We start from the raw sequence: 14,102 nt of genomic DNA, 5'->3' as shown, positions 1-14,102 counted from the left end.
ATGCCTGCTCTAGTCCCTTCCAATGCAACTTTTTTAGCCACAGGAGCCTGAACACCCACTCTCGCTGTGCTTGGAGCTGCTCATCTTTAAACTTCTGACAGCCCCTAATTCATGATTACTGTGAAAATTAGAGCCAAGGCCTAGTGCTGAGATCCCCAACCATAACCATTGCTACCATAACCATTACTCTTGAGCCTTCCCTGTGTGCTCTCCTATGAGCAGGTTACCTGCTTGCCTTTCACCTCAGCTGCTGTGCTCTTGTCACTTTCTTCTACTGATATCCATTGGATGGGGGCTGTCTAGACCCAAACACGCACCTCTAGTTCCAAAATCTGCCTCTTAAGCACCTCAAGGATGACAGGTTGACAGCTGTAACAAACCCCTGGTCCCAGAGGCTTAACAGAATGAGTGGGTTGTTTCTCCCTCGTGTGATAGGAACTGGGGCATAGCTGTCCACAGCAACCAGCACTCAGCTACAAAAGCCTGGAGTCTTCTCCTAGGATCATCTGCGTCAAACTGAGAGACAGCAGGAAAGTGTGCTGTGAGATGGTTAGAGGTTTTTGAGGATAGGTCTAGCAGTGACAGATTTTGCTTCTGTCCATGTCGCTCTGCCAGACGCCAATTATCTGGCCACATGTAATGGTAGGTGGGTGGGTGACAGTATAAGAGACAAAACAGATCTTAGAAATCAGGGGCAGCAGGATGCAGCAGACGGATAGAAAGGGGGCTCAGAACCACTCAGCGTCCTTACCTGGAAGGACTTCACTGGAGCATAGGCCCAGGGCGCCCTCTCTCCCAGGGAGTCCTGAGCTGGCTCAGAGAAATGGTCTCAGTCTTGGCTAGAATTTTGTTTTTCTTCTCTTGGTATAGTATCCCCCACCCTGAACCTCTCCGCCCTGTACACGTGAAGAGACTGGTTCAGATTCTAAGTTGAAACAGCAGGGTGTTAGACAGAAAGGGAACGATTGAAGATATCATGTAGGTCACAGCGTCTGGCAGCTACCAGACAGACGTGGAAGCTACAGAACCAGGACACATGCCATTAATGCAAGGTGGCCAGTGTCCCCACAGCTCAGGCGCACCCCAAGGGGGACAGCCATGGTGAGGGAGATGCTTGTTTGGACTGGTTCCTATGGCACTGACTCTTGCTGTGTCTTCAAGCCACAGCTGAGGCTGTACTGAAGGACTAGGGAGACCACATCGACGTCCATGCAGGGAGGGTGCACACATGCGAGAACCTGAGATCAGAATCCACCCAGACCAGGGGGGAGCACAAGAACCAAAAATCTAAGATTTATCCCCCTCCTCTTGCCTTGATCAGTACCCCATCCCCAGCTAGGAACTTGGAATACATTTCCGAAAGTATTTGACTTTTGTTCCAACCCACTCATCCTTTAGAATGCCCAGCTGCCTACCTAGGACACCCTCTCAGCTCCCCAAACCTCAGCTCAAGGTGCTCATAGCTGCTGCCCCAGCCCTTACCCTTCTACTGTGAACGTGACATCCACCCACCCTTCTACCCATCCATCGCCCATCGATCCATCCACCCACCTACCTATCCCACACCCTGGATGCCTCTGTGGGCTCCTGTTTCCATGGTTACTTTCAGGGCTTGAGCCTGCTCTGGGTTTGCTGAATGATTCTCTAGCTTCAAGCTGTTCCTCATGACAGCCTTCCTGCTGGACTCAAACCCTGGCTGGCTTTCAAGGTCCTACTCTGCTTAGAGACCTCCCCACCCCCATCAACATTTGCTCACACATCCCTCAAAGTGAACGTTTTCTTGGATTAAAAATAAAACCCAAAGTTTCCCTGTGTTTGCCAGTGAGCCTGTCTGGGAGACTGCTTCCTCCAAGTAGGGTTCTCAGATGTAGACAGAACTCAGAGGGAGGGTCCCTTGTAAACCAGATGCCGGTCTGAGGATTAACATCTGAGAATGAGGTTAATTCATATGGCAAGCCCGTGGGGGAATGCACTGTGGTTATCTAAAGGGGAAAGAGACTCAGGCAGCTCTAGTGCCATGGTAAGGTTACAGAGCTCATTGGTGCCCGTGCTGGCATTTAAAGTCAAGTTCCTAAACATTGCGCTTGCAGCCTCCCTGTCACCAACCCCCCAACTAGGGATTCTCGAAGTTTTCCTGAGTCATTTTTTTTTCTTCCAAGACAGGAGGTTACTGAGCACCTCCCCAGCACACGGCTCTGCTCTGGGGGAGACGAGTACCGTGTGTTGAGCACGTTCTTTTCTAATACAACCCTCTGGGAACAGCTGTCAGTGGCTCTAAAGCTTGGGTGGGCCACAGCTGTGCTTAGGAGGAGCCTCTTGCCCCTGGACTCTGTGGGGGTCTGTCTGGACTCTAGAGGTTTCTCCAGGTCAGAGTCAAGCAGCAACTTGTCCTCAGAGGCCTTCCGGAGGGTGGGAAGAAGCAGTCCCATCAGATACCCAGCTGAGGGAAGACACAAGATGTTCCTACGAGTGACAGAAAACCAATTCACACTCTTCCCTGCAGCCAAAAAATTAAGCTAATTTTTCATTTCTCTGCTTACGTGCAACTCAACTAAACATAGGCATCTAGGAATGCAAACAATGACTAGATTTTCTTAAATTAGGCCAGTTTTAATTAGATCCTGCTAAAATGACAGAGGCTTGGATATTTTTATCATAGTAGGAAGCTGTGTGGTTTAGGATAGAGAGAGGTAAGGAACACGATGCTGAAACACCCACCCCTGGCCATCGCTCACCCCTGAGGGGTCTCCCAGGCCAGCTCCTTAGAGAAGGCCTTCCCTATTGCCTGTACTCTGGTCAGTCTTAAAGGATACCAGTTCCTCTGCACTGTGGGGGCGGGGAGGAAGGATTGTCTTAGAGACAAATAAAGGACTTATCAGAAGTTCGTAGCATACATGTTGGGAAACCCATCTCAGAGCTGTCAGAGGGAATCTCGTGTCCTGGCTCTGAAGACTTGTCCATACCCAGCCTTTCTCTCCATCCAGGGTCTGTGGCCCGTGTTTGGAGGGACTTTGTGACTTGCTCTAGGCCATGATGGGTATCTGACATGTCATGTCATGTTGGGCTGGCCTATTTTGCTGTCAGAGTGAGAGCTCCTGTCTCTGCTATAGCGTTCCCCAGGACAGAAACACCTAGAACTGCACTGTGGAGCCCAGCAGCCCTGAGGGAGATAAAAAGCAAGCTATTGCTTGAAAGAAAAGCTGGAAATGGTTTCTATCACTGAGAGCTGAGGGTAATTTCATCTACCAGGGTTTCTCTTCTCATGGAGCACACAACATAGGACGCTCCCTTGGTGAATGTTGTTCAACAAGGCTACCTTATTTTAATTATTTTACATTAGATTATTTTGGAATTTCAAAAGTCATCTGCCCAGTTTAGTCTAGAATAGGGACAAGCTTGCTTTTGCTGGGGCTGAATGAAACCTGGGCAGAGCATATATACCCTACTAACTCAGAACTAACATGTCGTCAGCAGCAAGTCTCTGAAACTTACCAGACTATCAAAGCAGGAAGGACAGAGTCCCCCGGAAGGATGGGGAACAGGTTACACTTCTCAGGGGACCACACACAGATAAATCCAGGGCTGGAGAGAAGGAAATGAGAAAGTGTCTGAAAGTTTCTCTGGGCTAGGCTGTCGTTTTGTGATACAGTGTGTGCATAAGCCCTGGGTACAGTCCCTGGCCCCACACCACAGAAAGCAGAAGTTTTCCTGTGTGCTGCATCAAGAACACCTTCATCACTGTATGCACGTTAAGGCAACTCTACCGTGATAGGCAGATGCCACACCAGAGAAGGCATCTGAGTTCACAAAGAGCCCCAGTTATTGTTCTGCGTTAGTGAGCAGCTCTTCCAGCATGAGCTGGGCTCTGTCTCCTCTTTTGACACATATATCCACTGGCATTCATTGGTCAAAACTCAGTCAAATGACTGCTTCTAATTAGCGGAGAGCCTGGGAACCCCCAAGGAAAGAATCAAACTTGGTGAATCTGACCAGACATAGGTCAGCCCTAACCCCAACCCTCTAAGCAGACATTCTTCCTACGTTTGATTTAGGCTTAATCCCATATAAAACATAGCACAAGCAAACCAGCTCTGTGCAGGCTACATTTTGGGGGATCAATAAGTGTGATTTTTGCCTAAGGCACAATCTTCTACTCTCTGGATTAAAGTAATAATCATAGACCTGGGACGCCGAAGCAGCCCTTCTAGGAAAATTAAACTGTTGGGCTCATACACAAACAAGTGTCGGTGAATCAGACAAAAGTGCTGAAGAGTGGGGAGGGCTCCGAAGAAGTGGCAGAAACTATTCTGACATCAAAATTACTGTTTTACAGAAGAATGTGGCTTTTAGGACAGGACATCAAAATTACTATTTCAGAGAAGAATATGGTTTTTAGCTCCCAGGAAAATAGAGACTTAAATGAACACAGGACCTCATATCTTGGTTAAATGGATGATGACTACACAAATCCCCTTTTCAAATTAAATGTCAGCATTAAATCTAGTCTCCACAGATGCTGTTACGTTTCCAATATGAAACGTCCCACCCCTATGTTGTGGTTTGCCCTGAAGTTACTGTATTTTGATGCTAATTCCACTGACCCAAGGACAGCTGCTTAGTCGAGTACTCAGGACTCAGGTGACTTCACCAGAACCTTCTCCCCATTGAATTTGTAAAGCACTGGTGAGGGGCAGGTACAGGATAGAAGGAGGCCTGTCATTGGAGGAGAAGGAAGAATGGGCGGGAGAGAAGTTTGAAGGAGGAGGAGGAGACTAAGGGAGAGAGGGAGAGATGGAGAGAGGGGAGAAGCCATGGCAGGTGATGTTAAGATTCTGCTCTGTGTATTTACAGGTTGTTATTAATGTTCCTAAGGGATGGATGGTACCAGGCTTTGTATGTTTAAGTGGGCAATTATATCTTATCAATTGGATCTAAGATTATTGTGTTGTGTGTTCTTTTATGTGAGGGTTTGAGTGTAGGAAAGTGTGTGGCTGGGATGTGTTTCCGCCAAGATATCTAGCAGATATCTTAGAGCACTGAGGTGCCAGACCTAGCAGGTAAAAGACAATACTTTTTTATTTTTATATTTTTACAACAACACCCCTACCCACCCATCTTTGAACGCTTGCTTCCCAGTGGATGGAACTGTTTTGGAAGTCTAGGAGGCAAGACCTGGCTAGAAGAAGCGAGTCCAGAATTTGACCCTGCACAGTCAGTCATACTGTCCTTTACTTCATGGTCTGCTGAGGTGTATAGCAAGCCTGGCCACAAGCTCCCACCACCATGGACAGTGCCCAGCCTTCAGGCTTTCCCCACCTTAATGGACTGTGTTCCTTAACACTGCGCAAAGGAAACACTCTTCTCATCATCAGCTCCAGCAAGCATTTGTTCACAGCACCCTGGAAGCAGAGATATGAACATATATATACATATATATATATATGTGTGTGTGTGTATGTATATGTATATATACATATGTATATACATACATACATACATACATACATACATACACACATACATAGTCAAGGAGTGAGTTAACAAACACACTAGGATTACATCACATCATTGACGTGTTCTAGCAGGGACCAGCAGTCATGGCGGGGGACCCACTGGCATGGTGTGAGGTGCTACTGTGAAGTGTGTAATCATGTTGCTTGGAATCTGGCTATACATATCAAATGCTACTAGAAGTGCAACAGCTTTACAGGAAGTTCCATGCAAGGAATCCAAAAAGGAGGCCCGGGAGAGTTCAAACACAGCAGAGAAAACATCATGAGGTGCTGTATGTACAGAGGACGTGCAACTCTGAAGCCACCAGATGCTTGATTTAGTGCCTGTCCACCTTATTGCTCCAGAGGGCGTAGAGGGTAGAGTGGAGAGGATCCAGGATTTATATAGTGAGTCTGTAACTAGAAGTGTGTCCACCAGCACAGACGTTTTCCCATGTTGCAGTGGGAGGAGATGCTACAGTAAGATATCCCCGAGGGAGCCATAGAAGCTAGCTCGGATAATTAAAAGCACTAGTATCAATCCTTGTGGGAGAAAGATCAGCAACCTTTGCCAATGAGGAGCTGAGCAACCTGAGGACCGATATGGGCCTCCTGAATTTGCTTTATTGCAGTAGCTAATCAAAGCCAAGGAGCGAAGAGAAGCCATATGGCTTCATCACGGGCAAAATCAAGCTGCCCTATAGATATTAAGGGACAGCTATAATTTTGAGCATGACTCATAGGTAAAGTGTGGTGGAGCCTCAGGCTGGGGATCTGGAGATCTCCAATCCCATCTCTACTCCACCATTTCCAGAAGGAGGTGAAGGTGAAGGCAGTGTGCACACAGCAGATCCTATGCCTTCACTAGGAGGGAAGCTGAGCCTTCAGTGTTTTAGGGCTTTTTTGAAATTTCCCAGTTGTGCACCATACCAGAGGAGTCTAATGGCCTTCTAAGATTTTCCAAACCCCTCTAAGCTATCTGGTTTACTCCCAAGATATCCTACTATTTCTAGATCAGTGGTTTTTAATTTCCCCCCTTTAACATCACAAATTAGAAATAGCATGGAAAAACTTGAGAGGCACAAATGCAGAGAGAACAAATAAGACAGATTCAAGGCTTCTACCTGAATGAGATCTGATCGCTGGGCCTTTGGCTTGGGTGTGTGACGCTCTCCAGCTGAGGAGGGAACTGTTGTGTTTGGGGAACATGAGTGCTTTCTCTGTCACCCAGCTTGGTCCAGAAGGCGCTTGGCAGAAGAGGTGTAGGAGTTTGCTCTGAGCTCAAAGACAGCTGGGAACGAATCCGAAGAAACGAAAGGGCCCAAGACCCCAGAGTCATGTTTTTTTAAGCCTTAAAGTTAAAACACATGTTTTTGGCATATGTGTAACAATAGGACAGAAAATATGGAATTAGAAAATTCAATTTGCAAAATGTTATAGCTGAGTCCAAAGTGGGAGTTGAAAGTTAGCTGCGGCTGAGCTGATCTGGAACTCTGAGCACCTGCTTGGGAAGGGTGGGTAAAGGGACTTTCTTGGCCACACAACATGGAAGGCCATACTCTACATATGGCACAGTGCCTTAGCAAAGGAGAAAAGAGTAGACTGAGAGATGGCAGGGTGTCAGTTTCCCCTGGGCCTCCATGCAGGAAGAGAGCGTATACAAAAAGCCAAAGAACTGAAGTACATCGTGGTACATCAAGACTGCCTTGGAGCTAGTGAGGAAACATAGGATACCGTAGGGCTCTGGTGCCAGGGGCCTCTTCCCAGTGATCTCTCACCGGGCTAGGTGCGTGGGTTTAGGCGAGGAGAGAGAGAACTGCTTCCACTGTCCCCTGCTTCCAGTCCTGCTCCTTACCACCGGTTGCTGCTTGGGTTACTCAGGCCTGGCTGAGCTAGCAGGAGACTGACTAGCTGGTAAGGGGTGCCGGGGAGCTTCTGGCTGCCATGATTTCAGGAGAGCAGATCTCTTCCCCAAGCGGTAGTGTTATAGCTCTTATGACAGAAGCTCTCAGATGATGGAATCATTCCTGAACGTGACACTTAAATACAGTTTTTGGATGGGTCAGCGTCTGACAGCAGGGGCTTCCTATTGGTTTGGCCTGAGAGCTTGGGAAGACCTCATCTACATATTCGGGGGTGTGGTCCTGTTTCTGTGACTGATCTGTCTTGAGCCTATGTGACCTGTAGTCACATTCTCACCTGTGGAGGAGGGGCTTGGGGCATTGCCCTACATGACTGGTCTGTCTCAAACCTCTCTACAGGGGTTTGTGGGGGACTGTAGCTAGTGAGACCCTGATGTTCTGAGAGAATGGGAATACACCTGCCGCCGTCCCTTTTAGGGTCTCCCAGGGATTCGGCCTATCTCGGAATCAGGGTACCTTTCACTGCCCGCCACCCACCCCACAGGATACCTCATTCTTCTCTCTCTGCATAAAACCCCATGCAGCTCTGGTATAATCACAAGGTGGTGCCTGCGGACACTTTACCTTCACCAAACATAATTGACATTCAAGACACAGCAGCAGCAGCACTCACCTCCATCCGAGTGGCCCCAGGCCATGGAGCTTGGTCAGCAGTTTAAGGATGTGGGGCCTATGGGAAAAAGATGAACAGAAAGATTCTAGGTTACTGATGTCTTTGTAGTTTCAACAGGGGAAACTATGTTTTCTTTAGAAAGGATTCTGCATAGCCACAGAGACATTTTCTTTAAAATTTAAAATTGGGTCACATGGTGGGTGACACAGTTGGATAATGGGATAGTGTATCCAAATTCAGGACTGGCCTAGAAAAAAATTGCCCAAGCTGTGCCAGATGCGCCTGATTGAAGGTTTCAGTGGATGAGATTCCTGGCTATGCACACTTATTTATCCAGCCTATTGTCTAAGCAAAACAGGGACCCTCAGACTGCTTTAGAAAACCACCAGGAGCCTTGCCAGCCAGCTGCTGGCTTCGCATCATAGTGTGATCTAAGGTTTTGAGGAGGGTGGGTCAGTGAGGTCTATTTCAAATGCAAATGATTGCTTAACTCTCTTAAAGGCTTTAAGAATGTATTTTAATCATCGACTCTCCCCCCCTAAGCTCAGCATCATATTCATGAATAAATTGTTGTGCCTTTGATTCGACAGAAATTGGGTAGACTTGCTGAATTAATGAACTTTTCTTTTCTTCTGGTCTTTCTCAGAACCATGGCAATGTGCACTCCTGTTAGCTTTGTGAAATGCAGATGAAGTATAATTTTCCCAAATTGATCTGTTCTACATCACTGAATTTCAGCTATTTGCATTTTTATGCAAGAATCAAATTTAGCTTATTATTATTGTTGTGGAAAATAATTATAATCCTTTAATTGCCATGGTACTTGACAATTAAAAAAATTCACCAGTCCTCTTTAATTCCTCTTTCCCTCTAACCCTGACATCTAAGCCGAGTTGGATTATCACCTAGGCTTCCAAGGCCCACACTAGCCCTTGTTTCCAGATGGTCACTGAGGTTCTCAAAGTTTGCGTGACTTTGTCTGGTCAAGTATGTCACGGAAAGTGACTCTGCCCATCCGTGGGTCTGGCCTTATCAAGCCGCCTTTCAAGATCTGCAAGGTGGGTTCGGTCATCTTCAACCTGCAGTTCGCTCTGAGAATGATGGCTGTAGGACAGTGCCTGACAGGGCTGGTGCCTATGTGGCCTTTTCTCCTCCCATCCCTGTGTTGTTTCTGATTCTATCTGGGGTCTTGAAGTCCGGTAGAGCTGGATCCTGACTGAACAAGCTCTTCTTTCAACCAGCATGAAGCTCCAGGCCTCAAGTCACATCACATGCGCAAAGACATACAAAGACACATGCATGTAGACATCCATGTGCCATGGCCAAGGCTAACTCCTCTAAATTGCAAATCAGTAGCAGGTTAAGAGGAAAATGCTTTTTTCTATCAGTGGCTGTTCTGGTCTTTAAAATCAGACCCTGCCACAAGTTCATGGCAACTTGTTCTTCAGGTCTAAACTTTGCAATGCCTGAGTCCTTGGCTTTCACACTTTGGTAGCTCCTTCACAGCACATGTGTCCTTCAGCCCTTAGGCCTCTGCTTGGTGTGCTCTCACCTCTTTAGAGATCACATTGCCCAAAAGATACTAAAAATGCCCTAGGATGGTTTATATTTGGGCCCCATGCTTCCTTAGCAAGGTCAGCCTAAGCAGGGTAGTTAGTATGGGATTACTAGACGTCAGCGCCATGGCTCTGTCATGCTGCACTGCTGGAACTCACCTGGTCTAACCTTTTACAGGAGACATTTCCATTTGTGCAGTAGACAACTGGCTCAAACAGTGCCCTACGCCAAACTCTGGAAAGAATCAGAAGTACTCCACCAGCTCTCTGGGGGAATGACACCACATCAAAAGTAACAAGACTTAACTGGAGCCTTGGAGCCAACAGTCTGGAGGCAAATGTCTGGGTGAGGTTGAGGGAGAGTGAAGCTGGCCAGTGGGGCTCAGTCTGTTCTTGATGCCAATGCTCTCCTCTCAAGATGAGTGCCATAGCGCCATGCTTTGTCTATTGGATGAGAAGAAAAGAGAAGGGACTGAAACTACAGGGTTCCCACCTCATAGGTCTGTACTGTACCATATGCCCACTTCTAACTGCAAGAGTTGTTGGGGTCGGGGAGGGGGCATTCTCGAGTCCCTCCCGTTGTTACCAATAAAAAAAGAGGCTAAATCTCACCAGTGTGTAGTGCCATGGGCTCAAGGGATATGGCCCTGCCGCCTGCCTGATCCCACACACACACCCTTAGCCTGGGCAGTGTGGGGGAGCTGTCCCTGAGGCTATGAGAGCAGGAGAGATAGCCCTGGCCCTTGCCCTTGCCAACTAGGGCACTCAGGTAAGCTGCCCTGGCTACTCATTGGCCCTGGTGGAGTGAGCACAGCAGAGTTGGCCCGGCCCCTTGTCAGCTGCTGCAGGCAGGAGAGCTGGCTCTTCCCCTAGCCTGGGCAACGTGGGAGAGCTGGTCCTTCTGGCACCAGAGCAGGAGAGCCAGTGGGCTGACCAGCTCAGCTAACACCCGGGCACAAATCCAGACCTTTGAGTTGGCCCACCTTAACATCTAACTCATCTATGATTTGTGGAATAAGTGAAGGGGCCAGTCCAAAACAACAGGATCTCCAGGACACAGGGCAACAACAGGATATCTGAGAGGAGTTTTGGTGAGAATCCAGTATCGATGCTGTAACAGAGGCCAGACCCATGACTTATTGTAATGAACATTTGCAAGTAAAGATGTTTGGGCGAAGTGGTATACTTTGTGACACAATGTGACGTGCTGCATTTTCCATGGTGAGGTTTTTGTTTTGTTTTTATTATTTTGTTTTCCTTTGCAGGGAAGATTGTAAGGGTGGGGGTGAATGTGGTGGGGGGGCAGGGAGATGAGTGGGATTGGAGCACACAAGGTGAAATTCACGAAGAATCAATAAAAAGTGTTTTAAAAGGGGGAGGATTGAGGGTTGGCTTGGAGTGTATTTCTATCACCTAAAAGTAATGGAGTAAGTCTGTGTCCTTTATACCTGAAGGCCAGGTATCACGTGAAACATTAACGTGCATGGGCAGATACAGAAATAAATATTCATTCAAAGGGCGTGCATCAGGCACAGCAGGGTTAGAGGACGAGCATCTGCCCTTGGCTACTCAGAGGTTATTTTGGAACAGGAGCAGCAGACAATGGGAAGATGCCAGAAAGAAAGGTTTCCTTGAGACTGTGCCACTGAACCTAGTCACCTCTTATACATCAGGTGCTATGTCTGTATTTCCCAGCCAGTGTTACTAGGCAATGGGATATCTATCTTTTAAGTCATACCTAAAGGAATCTTTCAAATCAAGATAAATTCCACATAGTGGTAGAGTCATCCACCCCCATAATAGCACAGGCTTTTACCACAGAGCTCTAAGGACTGGATGTGAACATTCTTGTATGGCATTTCCCCATGCAGAAATATTACTGTTCTCCATGGGACCATCAGCAGTGGATTCTGTGGAAGCCTTGGCTGAGCAGAAGGTGGAATACGGTTATGAGGATCATGGCCTTTTCAAGAAGAAAAGGAATTTTTGGTGGCTGACACCCTGGATTACACTGAAAGGCTGCACTCCAGAGGCAGTGAAAGGCCACATAGCAGTAAGGACTCCATTTTTCCCTTTCAAACTGGAAATTGAGGTTATTAAAAAATGGTGGACAATGGAACAGTGTCTGGATTCAGGACTTGCCCTTGACTCGACTGTAGCTTTTATGTGGTCTGATTGCTAAGTTTTAGTATTGTGTGGCTCTTATACTCAGCCTATTGTCTGAGCAAAGTGAGGACCTACAGCCAAGTTCCAAAGAGACAGCAAGGAGGATGGCCTGAACTGCTTTGCTGGTAGGATAGTAGCAAGACCACAGGGAGGAAACCCAAGGTCATTGTAGCAAGAGGACATAGCTTGAGGTGACTATGATCAGCAAACAGAGAGGATACATTGAAAGGAATATTAAAAAGAGGAGCTCCTGAGTTCAGTCTCTAACCCTTGCCCAAGAACTCATTTGACCCCTCCACTGTGCCTGTGCAGAGAACTGAGCTGCTTCCTAAGTAGCTGAATGTGCGGTCTCTCTGGTCAGTCAAGTTCACTGACTGCTGATAAAAAAAGAAAGAGAACATACACTATCCACACAGCTGCTCTGGATGAAAGGAGCCTTTCCCATCGCTGAAGAGGTGTTTGTAGCTGATCCAGTGAGTAGCCTGATATATCCCCTGGCTCTTATCATCTTATTACCTACATGTAAGCTAAGTCCAGGATGGACAGACAGCACTCTGTCTACAAAACTCTGTTCTGTTTGTAGCATGAAGCAGGCCAGAGAGACACGGCTATGGCTCCCCAACTAGGGGTAGAGGCCCCAACCAAACAGCAGCTGTGAACAGGATCGTTATTTCCAAAAAGGAGAAGTGGCTGACTCCAGATTCTTGCCGACATTTCCCAATAGTACTAGTCCCTTTTGACATGCCCCTTCCCTGGCTTCTCTCTCTTCTGCCACACATGTTCCCCTGATAGCACTTCCTCTGGTCACCCTGAAATTACTAGCCTCTAATCTCAAGGTCTGCTTCTTCTAAGATCCTGGGATACCTCAGGCTCAGATAGCAAACATGACATCCAGGGCTGCTAGGTAAGTACTGTGTGTCAGGGCAGGACTAGATTCTGGACACTCGGAGTCACTCCTTCCCTCCTATCCTGGACTTTGCCTGAGCCTTTGAGGTGAAGGGCAGTCCTGAAGGGAGGAGTGGGTGGTGGTTAGCCTGGTTTATGGTAAGGGAGGACTTGGCTGCTCTTGGCCTCTTTCAAGAACAAGCAGCTATGGAACAGCTGAGCGACAGATTGATAACTCAGTTGTGAAGTCTCCTTCACAATTAGCTCAAGGCCCAGGGAAGTCATCAAAAGAAAGGTCAGCGCCTCCCTGGTATCATCCAGTGTGTGTGTGGGGGTCTCCTACCTCAGCTTCTGGAAGAGGCCAGAGCAGAGGCTGGTCTCCCAGGATTCTGCTTAGAAAATTGCTCATCAGTGAATGTTCCAAAGGACTGCCTCCATGTTCTCTCCTAGGAAAAAGCAATGTGCCACCTGGGTTGAACCTGATGAACCCTCCAGGGTTCAGAGAACAGATTGCTCCCAAGCACATCCTCCTTTCCCAGATGGCCTTGAACAGACGCAGCCCTCCATGCAGACTTGGGATAAATACTGTCCAGGAGGGAGATGACGCATGATGAACCTGCCAGAAGCCAGCTACAGCCAGGGGAGCTGGAAAGCAAAACTCTCTTGAGCTGCAGATAGGCAGAGAGGCCTCCTTGACTCTTCTCTCTCCTCCAGGAACTCAGACCTTTGTCTTCCTCACTGAACCCACCTCAGACAAACTACTCAATGGACTCCAGAAAACCCAAATCTCTTCAGCTTTCTAAAGGAGATGAATGAGGAGCCATCTGGGCCGGAAATGCAGGTCCCAGAGAACTTTCTCCAGAGATATACCAGTTTGGATGAAGGCTATGTCCAAATGATTCAGATACAAGAGTTGGGTGGTCCTAGGTTCAGATCTACACTTCTCTTCTCACCGATATCCCTTAAGTAAAGGAGTAGCCATGGACTCCGCATGGGCGTGGTGGGCTTAGATGATGCTATGTTTGTACAACTACTGTGCAAATGCAAAGCTTCCCTCACCCAGGGAGAGGCTTGAACAGCAAATATAGTGTGATCTCATTCTATGCAAAATTCTGGGGTATCAATTGGGCTATGTTCATAGTAGCTAACCTTGGGCAAACTTGACCTCGTGGTTCTCTCCTGTATTCCTGAATTTATTTTACAACACATGCTTACAGACCAGGTTGCCCACCTACAACCTCAAGGCATTCCAGCAAAGACTGGATTCTTGATGTGGTTAAGTAGGGGAGTTTCAGATTAAGCATCTAGAGGGAGATAAGTTCTTTTCATAATAGAAAGTAAAGAGTTTTGGTTCCCAGAGCAACTTGAGAGGAGGATGTGAATCTGCAGAGGTGAGAGAAAGAGAACACAGTGGTCCCTTGTGGTCAGCAACACAATCACAGTTTGCATGCAGCCCATCACTACTCAC

The 14,102-nt window shown here is 47.5% G+C and overlaps 1 long non-coding RNA gene across 1 annotated transcript; it reads left to right on the top strand.

The window, feature by feature from the left end:
• The first annotated feature begins 11,466 nt into the window (after positions 1-11,466).
• Positions 11,467-13,717, top strand: LOC116890051. The gene is made up of 2 exons (XR_004386525.1): positions 11,467-11,636; positions 13,085-13,717. It is a non-coding gene; the product is annotated as an uncharacterized LOC116890051 (long non-coding RNA).
• Positions 13,718-14,102: the final 385 nt, after the last annotated feature.

The sequence above is a fragment of the Rattus rattus genome, chromosome 1, assembly GCF_011064425.1.
Source record: "Rattus rattus isolate New Zealand chromosome 1, Rrattus_CSIRO_v1, whole genome shotgun sequence".
Lineage (NCBI taxonomy): Eukaryota > Metazoa > Chordata > Mammalia > Rodentia > Muridae > Rattus > Rattus rattus.
The sequence above is the reverse complement of the archived record's forward strand: the minus strand, read 5'-3'. Positions and strand labels throughout refer to the sequence as shown.